We start from the raw sequence: 16,382 nt of genomic DNA on the forward strand, positions 1-16,382 counted from the left end.
GCTTTGTGGTTATGCGAGGTATCTGAGGTTCTTATGTTTCATTTCAGTATGGTGGATGCGAGACGTTTCGAGACAGGATCCGGTTCGGGATTGGGATCAGGAGAGGGTGGTCAGGATGGATCAGCACCACCCGAAGTCATTGGTCAGATGAGTACGGATGACTTGGATGCTAGGATTCGTGAGATCCTTCATTATGAGGTTACTGCTATGTTCCAGGCTGAGTTGCCCGATATGTTTGGGTCGATCAAGACAACCATGGTTGAGTACTTTGATGAGTGCTATGCAGCTCTTGCAGAGACAACGGCCACGGCAGCCACAGTAGCTGTGGCAGCGGTAGGGGGAGGAGCCAGTCGGGGCTTTCAGTACGGGGATTTCGATAATACGAAGCCCCCTACTTTCGATAGAGTTCAGGATCCGATCATTGCTATGAGATGGTTGTCAGATGTGGAGGGTTGTTTCTTCATGTGTTCACGCCCTGTGGATCAGAGGGTGAGGTGTGGTCTGAACCTTTTGAGGCTCGGGGCGAAGGATTAGTGGAGGTTGACTACGGGATCTTATTCTGATGCGCAGCGGGCTATGGTTTCGTGGGATCAGTTCCGGGAAATGTTCAGTACTCGTTATGTTCCTCGGGTTGAGAGAGAGAGAGAGAGGTTGGCTCAGGAGTTCCTGGAACTGATGCAGGTTTCAGATTCGGTGACGGAGATCACCAGGATGTTCACTGAGAGGGAGATGTTTTGCCTAAAGTTTGCTTCGGAGCAGGCTCATATGTCTCGATATCTACGTATGCTCAAGAGGGACATCAGCCAGTTTGTGTCCATGTAGAGGTGTAGTACCTTGTTGGAGTTGCAGGAGGCCGCTAGGCGCCGCGTGTTGGAGACTGAGCTCCAGTTGAGAGAGCAGAGGCAGGCCCCGGTGCAGTCGCGGCCTGCACCAAAGCGGATGAGGGTCGCTGATTATAGGCAGGGAGGTCCGATAATTCACACTTGTGGGAGGTGCGGCAAGGTGAACGAGGGAAGTTGTCATTCTTCTTCGGGGTGCCACATAGCCAGGGATTGCAGGCAGTCAACTCCAGCGGCAGGAGTCCGACTTTGTTATCATTGTGATCAGGTGGGCCATATGAAGGCCCGGTGTCCTCTGTTGGCTGCCAGGTCAGTGCAGGCCCCAGCGCCAGCCACTTTCAGACTTACTGACGGGAGTCAGGGTCGAGTAGAGCCTCCGAAGGCTCCAGGGCGTGCTTATCAGCTTGTGACCGAGGAGATCAGGTCAGCGCCAGAGGTTTCAGCCGATATGTTTTCTGCCTTATCTTGTTTATGTGGTGTGTATGAGGTGTTGTTTCTTTCATGAAATATAAAGTGTTGTATGTGTTAGAGAAGAGTTAGTATGTAGGGTTTTTAGAGTATTAGTATCTGGTGAAGCATTCAAGAGAAAGAAAGGTCATGCTTCGGGAAATTGGAACTTTCAGCAGGAACTCAGGTTCCTTAAAGTGCGGTGTAATTGTTTGGTTCGATCAGCGTGCCAGTTTCGCAGCCAATGGGTAGTAGTTGGCGCTCTAAGCGGGGATGATTGGAAATTCTCGAATGAGCCGTTGTTTGAAGGATGATTGCCTAATGCGGGTTGGATGAGGTCTTTGGAGTGGTGCAATGAGGAGGTTCAGTTATAGTAAGGACATTGCATGTGTCGTGGATCTTTGAACCAGTAGTGAGGATGTTGTTATGTGATAGCGGCTAGTGGGGTTGTCCCCGAATGGTGGAGATGTCGAGGAAATGCGGCAGGCTAGGTATAGATTAATGGTTATGCGATCAGTCTCGGAGTACGTATGCGATCAGTCTCGGAGTACGTATGCATGTTTTGAGTTAGCGGTGTGCGCCACTAAGGTGTGATGTATAGTGAGGTCCTGTCTCTGTGGCAATGTTGGATGATTCGTAGGCATGTTTTCGGTCTCCTTTGAAGAGGAGGGGGATAGTGGTTCCAGATTGGAGATTTGGAGAGAGGAAAGTAAGATAGTAGGTTAACAGACTCAGGAGCAGTCTAAACCGGTGATGAGGACTGTATAAGGATATTACAGTCGGACGTCGAAGACCTAGAGATCATGATGAGGAGGTGTGAGTGGGTTACACTCCATTGTGTCAAACCGAAGGGTTCGAGGGTGACGCAAGGACAAGGTCCCTGGTTCCGAGTATGGTTGTAGGCTTGAGTTATGTATGTGGAGGTATTCCAATCTAGGGTATTCCACCATGAGGATGACCGGACCCTATGATTGATTGGACCTGGTGTGTTTGGTATTCCAACCCGAGGGTTGATTGGGCTAAACATACATGAGGATGCGAGGGTATACCATCCTAGGGATGACAGGACCTGTTACAGGCGTGCCTGGTATTCCAGCCCGAGGCTGATTAGGCCAGGTATGAGTGGTTACGCGATATGGTTGGTTGATGGGTTATGGGAGCTGAAGGATGCGGTATCCTGTCAGCGCAAGCATAGTATAGAATCAGAGGGGGAAATCAGGATTCGTTCCAGGTTGCAAGTTATAAGTGTTATCGCCAATTTTTGGGCATAGGAAGATGGATTAGTGTCTTGGAAGAGCTTAGTGGGTGTTTGGGGAATCTAGCGTTCGCGGGGCACAGAAGTGTGTCCCTGATATGAAGGGTTAGTATTATCGGGTGATTCGTGGTTGATAGGTGGTGTTATTGAGTTGAAAGGCCGATGGTCGGCTTGGGGTAGTGGCAAGGATGACATGTGAGAATAAGCCATTTTAAGAGAGATGCAAAAGTAGGGTTAGTAAGAGCATGAGTTGATTGAGAAATCGGAATCTATAGTGTAAGGGGTTTGTTCTGAAGCGTATACTGCAGTAGGCTTCGAGGACGAAGCCTAATTTAATTGGGGGAGAGTTGTAACACCCCAAATTCCAGAGGTACCATTGAAGGACTTAAAGTATAAATTAAGGAAAGGGACTCGACGAGTAAGCATGCTTACTCGCTGAGTCGGAGCGAGATTAGGTCGCAGACGAAGTGGCCAACTCGCCGAGTCGGCGACTTGGACTCGACGAGTTGGTGTTGAAGAGAGAAAACCCTAATCCCGAGGGTTGTTCCCTATTAAAGCACATTATAACCCACCCTCATCCTCTTTACTACCCTTTTGAGATCCAAAAACCCTAGAATCGAGTGAGCCTCCATTAATAGAGAGAATAGAGCTTTGGAGGAGAAAATCTTGGAAAGGGGCTTTAAGATCAAGAGGCTTGCTACAAAGTAGTGGTGTAGATCCGGAATCTACTAAAGTTGGAGCATATATTGGATGTAATAATCTGTTGCTTGGGCTATTTTGCATCTAGATATATTATCATTTGAGATTTGGGGAATTTTTGGTATGATTGAGAGCTATTTCGAGTTAGAGGCTTAGATCTGAGGTTGCTACTTTAGATCTAGGCTTGTGATGGTCCAAAATGTCATAAAGCTTTTGTCTAAGAGTTGTTGGTGAAACCCCTTTATCATAATCCCTAGCCCTAGAGTGTTTTGGACCTATATCTCCTTGGTTTCACGTAAAGTTTGCCACTTTATGTGAGGGTTAGACTGTAGAAGAGTGGATCTATGGATTAGAGCCCTTACATGGCTCGAAAAGCCACTATATGGATTGAGAACTGGAGAGACTCGGTGAGTCACATGGGTGTACTCGAAGAGTTGTATGAACATGAGCATGGACTCGGCGAGTTGAAAGAACAACTCGACGAGTCTGTTGAAGATTGCCTTACACTCGGCGAGTCTGTTCTTGGACTCGGTGAGTCTGGTCGCGAAACCCTAACCTATTTTGTTTAAAGCCTCGAATCAGTGAGTCGAGGGGTGACTCTGTGAGTTGATCAGGATGGGACTCGGAGATCGTTGGACTCAACGAGTCTTGGGGTGACTCGGCGAGTTGAGTCATGTTCTAATATTTTTCAGAGTATAAGGACTAAACGAGTCAATGGGTTGACTTGGCTAGTAGAGTCAGTCAGGAAGTTTGACTTTGGCCTGGACTTTGACCTTGACCTTCAAGGGTGTTATGGTATTTGGTTATTTATGTCAATGGTCCATTGATGGCAATAGGTGTTGGAGTTTGGATTAGTGTTTCGGGTGTGTGCTTCCGTGGTTCGGTTCTTCATTTCAGGTGAGTTATCCTCATTGTACTCAAGGGTCTAAGGCACCAAGGTCGGCCCTTTGAATTGTTGTTTAGAGCTTGTTATGTTATGTGATGATATGCTTGCTAGTATCCTGGTAGATAGGATAATGATATGAGGATATGCCTTGTTAGCTTAGTATCCTAGAGGAATGGATAGTTAAGTGATCGCTAGTTTTGTTGGATCAGCGCCCTGGTAGTTGGGTAGTGGTTATTTATAGACCTGTAGTTGGTCATGCCTTATGTACGCTGGTAGGAGGTTACCTGCGGGTTATGTATGTTGAGCAGTAGCAGAGGGTATTCCATCCCGGTAGGATGATAGGGACCTAGTATGTTGGTTTTGTAGAGTGTTATGTGGTTGCCTGTTATGTGTGCATGTTTTCTAGTATAGATTGGCATTCCAACCCGATGGTTGTGGGCCAGGGGTATTCCATCTAGATAGGATGATTGGACTCATAGTAGTTTGGCATTCCAACCCGATGGTTGAGGGGCCTGGGGTATTCCATCGTGAGGGATGATTGGACCCATAGTAGTAGTAGTTACTATATGTATAGGAAGTGGAGCATTCCAACCCGATGGTTGTGGGCCAGGAGTATTCCATCCCGGTAGGGTGATTGGACTCATAGTATGTTGGCATTCCAACCCGATGGTTAAGGGGCCTGGGGTATTCCATCATGAGGGATGGTTGGACCCATAGTAGTTATTGTTGTACGTATAAGTGTATGGGCATTCCAACCCGATGGTTGTGGGCCGAGAGTATCCCATCCCGGTAGGATGATTTGGCTCGTAGTACATAGGCATTCCAACCCGATGGTTGAGGGCCAAGGGTATTCCAACCGGAAGGTTGATTGGACCCGTGGTATGTTGTTCTTTGCTGTATGCGTATGTTTATGTGTGTATGGGTACTTTTGGGGGAACTCACAAAGCTTTCGGGCTTACAGTTGTGGTTTATTGTTTCAGGTGCTTCAGGAGATCATGGCAAGGCGAAGGCGTGATCATACCGCTCCTCATGTTTTATGATTTATGTGATATGGTTATGGGGGATACTTTGATGTTTAAACTATTTTGAAATTAAGATGTATGAACTTAATGGTTTTTGAATCAAATAAAATGTTTTAAATTGGTTGAAATTTTTGGTTGTTACAACAACATTAAGTCTAATGTTGCTGGCTACTAACATATTATGTTCACTAATAGAATTTTAACATTTATCGGTCAAAATTATATATTCATCCCTATATATTAAAAGTTATCTTTCTATTGAATAAATTTTCGCTTTGGTCTTTGTGTCGTAATCTAATTATGTTCAACTCATTGTGAATCTCCTCTCCATCATATAGGGCAGACTCATAAACCTTTAGGTTGCTGCTAAATCCAGTTCAATTTTAGTTACGTATGGTTCGTAAAGAGACATATCAACAATTTCTTTAGAGATCATGAAACGTACCTACTGAATATTATTGCGACCAGGAAAATCGTTGGATGCCATGTAGTAGTACTTGTACTCCACAAGGTTGTCAGCATCATCATCATCATCATCATCTGAACCCGAGGACCAATATCTGGAATCATATTCAACACTAGCTCTTTCTATAAGGCACATATTTCTTTCACCACCACTCCTCATCACCAAAAGATCAATACCCATCAACATTCTTGATATTGTTGCAATAATTTTTTTTTCACTCTCAGCTAACCCATTTGGCCTTTGTGCATAGTAAGATAAGTCTTGTATATTTGGTTTTACTTGCATCTCGGATAGATAGTCACTAGCAAATTGGTTTCTTATGCCATATTTCTGATAGATAAGCTCAAGTTGAGTTGTTGGTGGTGTCAACTAGTTTTAGGGAACGAAAGACAGATTTTTCAGAAGGTTGGGTCGGTAAGGTGCATGGTTTTGATGAGTCCTAGATGGTTTAGGATAAAGTTGAAGGTTTGACTGATGAGGTAATGGGTGACTTCGGTTGTTGGCTATTCATCTGATATCGGTTTTAGTAAGGTTTCAGATTCTAGGAATTCAACAAAGGATAAGGACATCAGTTTTATTTCATGGTGAGCATGGTAAAATCATGATGGAAGGCTTGTTCATCTAGTCATCTTCTAGGTAAAGAGGTTCTACGAGATTCGAAACAAATGACTTCGAACAGGTGGTTCCATCGGAACATTACCCGGTGGAATATAACTTGTTAAAGTGACATGAGCCAAGGGTCCACCATAGTTTTCTCCAAAATTTTGTGTAACATTTGATTCATATCCATGAAGTTTAAAAAGTTAAAAAAAATGGTCAACTCCTTTAATGAACCATTGCTTTGCAAGAAATATTTGGCATTACCCCAACCTTTACCAGACTGTTAATGAACCTAAGGTTATGTTGAATAGGACTCTCGAAACACCATGAGCTATGATAGTATTAACCAAAATAAGAAATTTCTTAGAAGTAGGCAAAACAAATACTCTAGATGGGCTTAAAAATGTCCTGATTGTTAACGATATAGTTTAATATCTTGTATTTGACATTTTTGGATCCTTCCAACAAATCTTTAAGATTATCCCAGATTTCAATGAATCTTCTCGATGTCAAGATTTTTAAGAGGACCTTCCCAAATTTCTCACTGACCAAGAAGTTGAGCAACCGCATATCTAACCATGGTTCTATGGGAGCATGGGAACCTTCAGTTACATATGTTCAGATTTATTTTCCATTTTCTTTTGAGATAAAAAAAATGTTCCATTTTGATCTTCCAGTGATGATATTCCTTAACCACAATATTACGACCCAAGTAGGGAAACTCACATTTTTTTATATATGCATTGAATATGATTGTTGACAAGGATTAGTCGTTATTATGTTAGAAAATAAGAGTGATGGCAGTATATATGAAGAACTTTTATCCTATAGATCCATAAATACAAGAGAAAAAAGAAGTGTATTCTCAGGCAATGATAATTTAGTCAAATGTATTCAAAGAACAATCACTTAGGCTTTGATACCAAATGAAAGAGTAAGATAATTAACTCAACAATGATCATGTTCTAATTAAAAGACTAAAGAGATCCTATCTACATACTTGAAGCAATTCAAGAAGTATTTAATGCAATAACTAAGAGAAATTAAAATATAATGTATGATGGAGAAATCTGAAGGATGTTCTATTTAATAGTTCATTAGAAGGTGTATTACAAACCATAGTTGACCTACCCTTTAAGCAATACAAAAGTATGATAATGACAGAGGGAACACAAGGTACAACTAAAAAAGGTTGGTCAACAGGTATAGTACATCTAACAAAAATATCATGTTGATCTTATTTCCTATCTTTACTACATACTTAAGAAAAACTACATTATCATCGGATGACCAACTACTTCGAATAATAACTTCACCAGATGGGGGGGGGGGGGGGCAAGATTGGATATTTCACCTCATCAGATAGCTTGGTCACCTTCTTTGTACTATCAGTATACTTGTATTAGATATACAATGTTACCCAATATTTGTGGTAACTTCGATAAGGATTCCAAATAACCACATACAAGCTTTTATACACAACAACATCCAGTTCTTTGTATAACCAACCCTCAATGATATCTCAATGTTACACCCAATCCTTTCAATAAATTTTCTATGGAATAAAAACCCAAATTAAAAAGACTTAACACCCAAGGTTAAGATTGACAAAAGCTATATACTTCAACATCCCTGATGTCACTACGATTCGGGATCTTCTTTTTTGGATGGATTCAGGACAATTGTCTTTTACAAAGAAGAATGTGATGGATGCTATTTTTTGTGCTATATGGTGGTCTATTTAGAGGTTTAGAAATGAGGTTCGTTTAAATGCATGAAAGCGTTGAAATGATATGATGTGAGATGGTATTATTGGGTGTATTTATAATTGAGTGGGGAAAAGAAAACTTAATCCTTTTATTTGCTGGTTTCTTTGTCTTCAATACTCAATTATAAACACATTTTGTAATTATTATTTATATTACAAGTTACTTGTTAGTATTTTTTATGAGAATTCAACACTTAATTTTTTTTTTAAACCAACTAAAACTAACGGAACATGTTTTAAAATTCATTAATAATTTCTTTTATAAAAATTATTATTATCTTATCATAATAGATTTGTAATCGTATTTGATACGTTAATTAATTTATTAAATCATGAACCAAATTCAAAAGCAAGATTTACATAGACGTTGCGGGTAACCGAGCTACAAGTTGTGTCGCAACCCCTTGTTGGATGGAAAAACTAATTCTTTTAAAAACAACATCTATAGATCTTGGAGTCATAACATTACTACACATGACCCGTTGGACTCTATTGAGTAGCTTCACAGCTTATGGCACAAGGAAACCGAAAGTATCAAATACAAAGGGTATAAACGTGTGTTGATTTTCTGTGCACGCTTTCTCATGTTTTTCCACTTTACTTGATGTAGCTTTTAAAGCAACTTTCCCCATAGTGAAAACTCCACTCCCCAAACCCAAAAGAGGGGAATACCCTGTTAGATCCACACATGCATGTTTTCCTCCATCCCATCCAAATACTAAGACATCAGTTGGTCTAAGTGTTGATCTTCCTTCCAATGAGTCAGTCAAAAAGTCCATAGGGGCCTCTTTCTTGGCAGAAATCTCAGCGCCCCTAAATATGTCGAAAAGAACATCCCTAACCAGATTGTGTCGTTACTTGAAACTTGGGAGCTTTTTATAATGAACTGCATGCTCCCCAAAGGAGTTCAAGCATGCCTTGCGACAAACATGGCAAGTCCCGTCAGCTGGAAATAAAGGGATCATAAGGCAATACTTGAGGATGACATGATACTCCACTGGCGACATATGCTTGCCTAGACTGTCAATAGGAATAGTTATAAGAAAATCCTAAGCATGTGGGGCCCTTAGACACTCAAAAATTGCTTTCTGCCTAATCATCATGTCGAAGTGAACTTCCATGTCTTGGACAATTTTACTAAAAAGAGCACTTGCCAATTTTACGTTAATTATTTATAAAATAAAATAAAAGAACCAAAAAAATCATATTTGATACGTTAATTACCACCACTTAGTTCCATGATCCACACTCTACACATTACACACATTTTTTTCTTCATCTTTTAGCCTTTTCGAACTTGGTCATAAAGCCCAAGAATGAAGGGTTTGACCACAAAAACACAATATATTGTCAATTGCTAAACTAAAATTTTAAATTTTATAACATTAGTAGATAACATCTATTGATATTTGTTTTAGTTATAACATTAGTAGATAACATCTATTGATATTTGTTTTAGGGAACCAGAACATTATATGAAAAAGCTAACAAAAACTAAAAGAAGAAATATACTAAAAATTGGTAATCAAGTGTTAGTTTGAGAAAATCTATTCTAATAAATGAAGATTTTTTTTGTCACTTGTCATACTCTCATTCAATTTGTCAAATGTCATTTTATGGTTATTTTGAATTATTTTTTTCCACATTTCATTTTATGAGTTTTTCTATTTTATTAAATCCACATAATATTTTAATCTAATAATTACAATAAATATAGTAATAACTAATATGAATTTCATTAATCAATTTACCTTTTAATTTCAAAATTCCCAAAATTGAAGTTCATTATTTTCTTTTGTTTATTTATTTAAATTATTTGTTTAAATTTAAAAGATAAAAAAACATTTTCATTATAATAATTCATTATTTTTTTTTTTAAATTCAAAGTTCTCAAATATTTTGACATTTATATTATTTTTTTAAAATTAACCCATATAATACATGGGTTTCACAACTAGTCTGTTTTAATAAATGAAAAATCTTTCTGTGTCATATGTTACACTTTCATTGATTTTCCCACATGTCATTTTATGGTTATTTTTAATTAATTTTTTTCACATGACATTTTGTGGTTGTTTTATTTTTATTAAATTTCATATAATATTTAATTACATGTATTAATTGCAATAAATATAATAATAAATTCATTTAATTTTCATTAATTGACTTTGCTTTTAATTTCAAATTTTATAAATTCAAACTTCTCAAATGTTTAGAATTTCATATTTATTTTTTTTAAATGAACTCATATAATATATGGGTCTTACACCTAATATTAAATGAATCATGAACTACAAATATCGGTTTTGAAAAGATTACGATGAAATAATGTATAACTAATATGCTTTTTGAAATATATATAAAATAAAAAAAAGAATCGTTGAAATATATATATATATATATATATATATATATATATATATATATATATATATATATATATATATATATATATATATATATATATATATATATATATATATTAGTTTATAATCCGTGAAAACCACGGTTACAAAATTAATTAAATTTTAATAGTAAAAACTAAATATTATTAATCATTTATTTTAAATAAATTATTAAATAACAATTTTTTTTAGTTATATAAAATTGTAATTATTGATTTAAATAAATATATAAAATTATATCACTTTATAATTTGTATTAATTTTATTAAAATTTGTATTCTAATATTATTAATTTAATATAATTAGAGTGAGAAATTTCAAATTTAAAATTTGAAATGGAAAATCAATAGGTTGACAAGTGACAAACATTAATTAGGAGACATAATAGAATGACATATGGCAAAAGAAAAATAAAATAAACATTAATTATAAGGCTTAATATGGTGACACATATTAAAAAGGAAAATTAAGAATAGAGATATATAATAAAGTAGTAAACTGAAAAAGAAAACAAGGTATGGTGGGAAATTGATAGGCAATTGCTTCTTGATTTACTTTACTACAAATAATTTAAAGCCGACAAAAATTGGTTAGTGGAGAATTTTGTTGATGTTATAGTTGTATGTGCTTTATGCTCCAAGGGAACCGATTACGGAATTCTTTTTTGAATAAACGATTATGAGATAATCCCACAGCTAAAAGGCATATATTCTTGGTTGAGAATACTTTTTTACCATTATTTATATCCAAAACTCGATAGCTAAAAATATTCAGGCCTGCCCAAAAGAAGTCTAAAGTGTGCCTTTGTGTAGGGCCCATAAAAATTAAGGGCCAATTTTTAGCTACATAAATAGTTATAGTGTATATTTTTATAAATATTAGTTACCAAAAGTCGAAAACAAATCAAACTTGAAAGTTGAAATATAGCTTAGCGGCAACGATGTGATTTTATAATATAGAGATGGGGTCTATTGGTTTCTAAGGCTTAACGGTGTGGTTGTAAAAATACGCCGGTAAGCTTAGGCGGCAACATTTACAGGCGGTAATCCCTCCATCAACCAAATTTATTGCCGGCAGTACTTTCCATTGGTGAACCGTGTCACAATGTGTTTTACTGCTTTAAGAAAATACATAATAGTGGTAGTTCTTAATAGCCGATAAAAAATTGAGAATTAAACGTAATAGTTTCATTTAACATTTTTTTTATTTGTATACACAAAAGTTTTACGATTGGCAAATAAACCACAAACCACCATACCTCCGTCATAGACAAATTGTAGTAAAAATTGTAAAAGCTTATGAACGTCTACATGACATATTTTTTACCGGAAGAAAAAAAAATTAAAAAAAAAAAGTTTGCATCATTAAAATTGATTCATGATTCAATTTTAATTTTTTATTTTGCATCATTATTATCCAGGATTCAATTTTAATGATTAAATTTTTTTTCCAATTTTTTTTCTCCCGGACATAGATCTATGCTCAATTTTATGATTTTTATATTTTTTTAGATTTTTTTTCAATTTTTTAAGGTGTCTTCACGATTCCTCACTTTAAAATGAATAATCGCCCGATCATGTATATATATATATATATATATATATATATATATATATATATATATATATATATATATATATATATATATATATATATATATATATATATATATATATATTGGTTAGTTTGGTTGGGAACTCATAGATTCCTGACAACTAAAAGTGAGCGTTAGATCAAAACTAATTCATTAATGAAATTGTCGTAATCTTATCAATCTCATTTAATGGTTTAATTTTTTGTGTTATCGAAAATATTAATAGCAATGTCTAAAAATGTACATAATAAATCAAATTTTTGGATTTTTTTTAAAATAGTATTTATCAATTATTTTTTAAAAAGTGAAGATTTTTTAATTTTTTTATAGAAAAAATATGAATGTTTGAAAAAAAATTGAAAATTTTATATATTTTTTAAACTGCAATTTTTTTAAAAACACAATATATATATATATATATATATATATATATATATATATATATATATATATATATATATATATATATATATATATATATATATATATATATATATATATATATATATATATATATATATAAACTACTATAATTTTTTAACCAAAAAATCAACATTTTAGATACATATATGCATACTTTTACAAATACATATATACATATTCCATATACTATAATATTTGTAAGGAAATCATAAGAAAACTTATTTTATTTTCTAATCTATAAACACAATAGAATAAGTATTTTATTCGATATAAAATAAAATATAAAAACAATAAAAGTGCAACAAAATTTAAAAGCGTTTTCATGTTTTCGTGTCAACATTTCTATATTTTCTTCAATTTATCAGTTTTCACCTCATCAATATTCACCACAATTTCTTCCAAATCTACAAGAAAAACAAAAAAAAATTGATTGACGCAAAAACACTCACAAAAATACATATGTGATTAACATATGAACCACAGTCGATTCACATATAAATTAAATGTGATTCATATGTAAATTACAGGTGATTTACATGTGAATCACATGTAATTCATATGTGATTTACATGTGAATCACATGTAATTCATATGTAAATTACATGTGATTTACATGTGAATTACATGTAATTTATATGTGAATTACATGTATTTATTTTTTGTGTGATAATAAGGATAAAATAGCCTTGGAAATTCTAAGAATTGTGATTTCACTATCAAATCAAAGTATTGGATGGTACTCCCTAATCTTTGATTGGATAAGACTCAGAAGAGAAAAGAACAGAGAATGAGTATATGAATTTTCGTAAGTACCAGAAAAAACTGACCAAAATCGGTTAAATACTTTCTTTGTCTGAAAACTGTCATAAAACAGTTTGGCAACAGTCAACAAACTGTCATAAATCCGGGTTTTCTATAAGAATTAATACCAAGTCAAAAACTGCCCCTTGGACCCCGCCAGGGGCTACCGCCCCTTGAACCCCGCTTCCAGGGGCGCTGTCCCCGGACCCCCGTTCGTTCAGGGGCTTCGACCCTAAATGACAGTCTACTTTTAATCTTGAGTAAACTTAAACAAGTGTGCACTCCACACCTTCCTTACTTGTTTAATATTTATCAAGATCACTTTTGGTCAACAAAAGTAATCCCATTACACTTAAATCACAATAGTGAAACAAATCACCAACAAACCTCCCCCATTTAAGTGTAATCTTGATTAATTTAAAACAATAAACATAACAACAAACTAATTCATAAATGAAATATCGTGACGATTGAATTTCACATTAGTATATTATACATTCCAAATATTCGAATATCAGGGTGTCACTAAGGATTGAACCCTTTCTATTCTAAGTGAATACATGAAGATAATATACACAACAATTTACATTCTCTAAGTTCTAGCTTGACACTATATTTTACTAGCTTGTGTCCCATCCTTCAATAAGCATATCAAAGTCAAGTCCCAACTTCTTGAAGCAGCTAAACTTCTTGCTTATATAGGTAGTTCTTTTGTATGCAATTTTTCAAAGAACTATTAAGAAATAAAATTTCAACCTCCTTAACTTGCAGTACTGAACACATACCTTGGGACGATAATAAAATGTGTTCCAATCTTCAAATATCAAGCTTTCCACATTGAATTCAACATCTAATATTGCATTAGATGGGAATTGGTTATCTCAATATAAAAGATTTAAGTGGACTTCAAACCCATCCCTACAGCCGCCTTGTGCACAAGATCTCTTGCTAACCCTTTGGTTAGATGATCGGCTAAATTCAACTGAGTTCTTACAAACTCTACAGATATCTCACCAGTCATGATGAGCTCACGAATCATGCTATGTCTAACACCTAAATGTCTAGAGTTTCCATTATACACTTGAATATAAGCCTTAGCCAAGGTTGAAGCACTATCACATCTGATAGAAATGGTAGATATCGGTTTGGGCCATAATGGAATTTCATAAATCAAATTCCTTAGCCACTCAGCTTCTTTACCAGCAGCGGACAATGCAACAAACTTAGACTCCATGGTTGAGTTAGTAATACAAGTCTGTTTCTTAGATGCCCAAGAAATGGCACCTCCTCCAAGAAGAAACACCCAACCACTTGTAGAGGAGTGATCCTCTAAGTTGTTAATCCAGCTGGCATCTGAATAACCTTCCAAAACAGAAGGATATCCACTATAAGTTAAACCATAATTCATGGTCCCTTTCAAGTACTTGAACACTCTACTCACAGCTTGCCAATGATGTGAACTGGGATTACTAGTATATCTACTAAGCCTTCCTACAGCATATGCTATATCAGGCCTAGTACTAATCATGGCATACATTAGACAACCAATGGCCCTTGAGTATTCAAGTTGAGACACTGGAGATCCTTTATTAGGTAGAAGCTTAAGACTAGGATCTATAGGAGTGCTAACAGGAGAACAATTCTCAAAGTTAAACTTTTTCAATATCTTCTCAATATAATGTGATTGAGAAATTGAAATCCCATTGTTTCCTTTTCTAATTCTTATACCAAGAATTACCTCAGCCTCCCCCATGTCTTTCATATCAAAACTAGATAAGAATTTCTTGGTTTTATCAACTTCTTCTAAATCAGTACCAAAAATCAACATATCATCTACATATAAACAAATCATGACTCCTTTACCAGAAGTATCAAATTTGCTATATACACACTTGTCAGCTTGGTTTAATGCAAAACCATTAGACAAGACAACATCATCAAACTTTTGATGCCATTGTTTTGATGCTTGTTTCAAACCATATAATGATTTCTTCAACTTGCACACTTTGTGTTCATTTCCAGGCATCACAAACCCTTCAGGTTGTTTCATGTATATTTCCTCATCCAAGTCACCATTCAAGAATGCAGTTTTCACATCAATTTGGCGAATCACAAGATTATGTATAGCTGCAAGAGCTAATAATAATCTAATAGTAGAAATTCTGGCAACCGGAGCATAAGTATTAAAGAAATCAATGCCTTCCTTTTGTCTAAAGCCTTGGATAACTAATCTGGCTTTATACTTATCAATTGTGTCGTCCACCTTCATTTTTCTTTTGAGGATCCATTTAAATCCTAATGCCTTGCAACCAGGAGGTAAATCAGCCAAAACCCAAGTATTGTTATGCATGATAGAATCAATCTCATCATGAATTGCCTCTTTCCAGAAATGAACATCCCTATAAGCCATAGCTTCACTGAAAGTATTTGGATCCTCTTCAATATTAAAACAATATTGATGTTGAGAAATAGTCTCATTCCTTGTTCCTTCAACTAAATATAGTTGAAAATCATATCCAAAAGACGTAGCTTTTCTAGCTCTGGTGCTTTTCCTAGGTTCAGGTACATAACTTGCACCACCAGAAACATCTTCAGCTTGAGTAGTACTCTTGCTGGAAGATTGATGAATCATATCCCTTGGTCTAGGTATAGATGTAAATCTTTCTTCATCAAATATAGCATCTCTTGACTCTATCACTGTGTTTACAGACACAGAGTCATTAGATTCTAAAACATAGAATCTATATGCCTTGGAATGCTCCGCATATCCAATAAAGATACAATCTATACCTCTCTCACCCAAAGTTTTCCTTTTGGGTTCAGTGAGCCTTACAACTGCTCTACAACCCCAAACTTTGAGATAACTCAAAGTTGGTACCTTTTTACACCAAAGTTCATAAGGAGTATTCTTACTCCTTTTATTTGGATTTCTATTCAAGATGTAACATGCAGTTAACATTGCCTCACCCCAAAACCCTTCACTTAAACCATAATATGACAACTTGGAATTAACCATTTCTTTCAAAGTCATATTCTTCCTTTCAGCTACACCATTTTGTTGTGATGTATATGGAGCTGTGGTTTGATGTATTATTCAAGTTGATTCAAAATAATTTGGATCATAATACTCACCACCTCTATCAGTACGCAATACTTTTATTAATTCATTTTTATGAA

The sequence above is a fragment of the Lactuca sativa genome, chromosome 8 (assembly GCF_002870075.4).
Source record: "Lactuca sativa cultivar Salinas chromosome 8, Lsat_Salinas_v11, whole genome shotgun sequence".
In the NCBI taxonomy this organism is placed as follows: domain Eukaryota; kingdom Viridiplantae; phylum Streptophyta; class Magnoliopsida; order Asterales; family Asteraceae; genus Lactuca; species Lactuca sativa.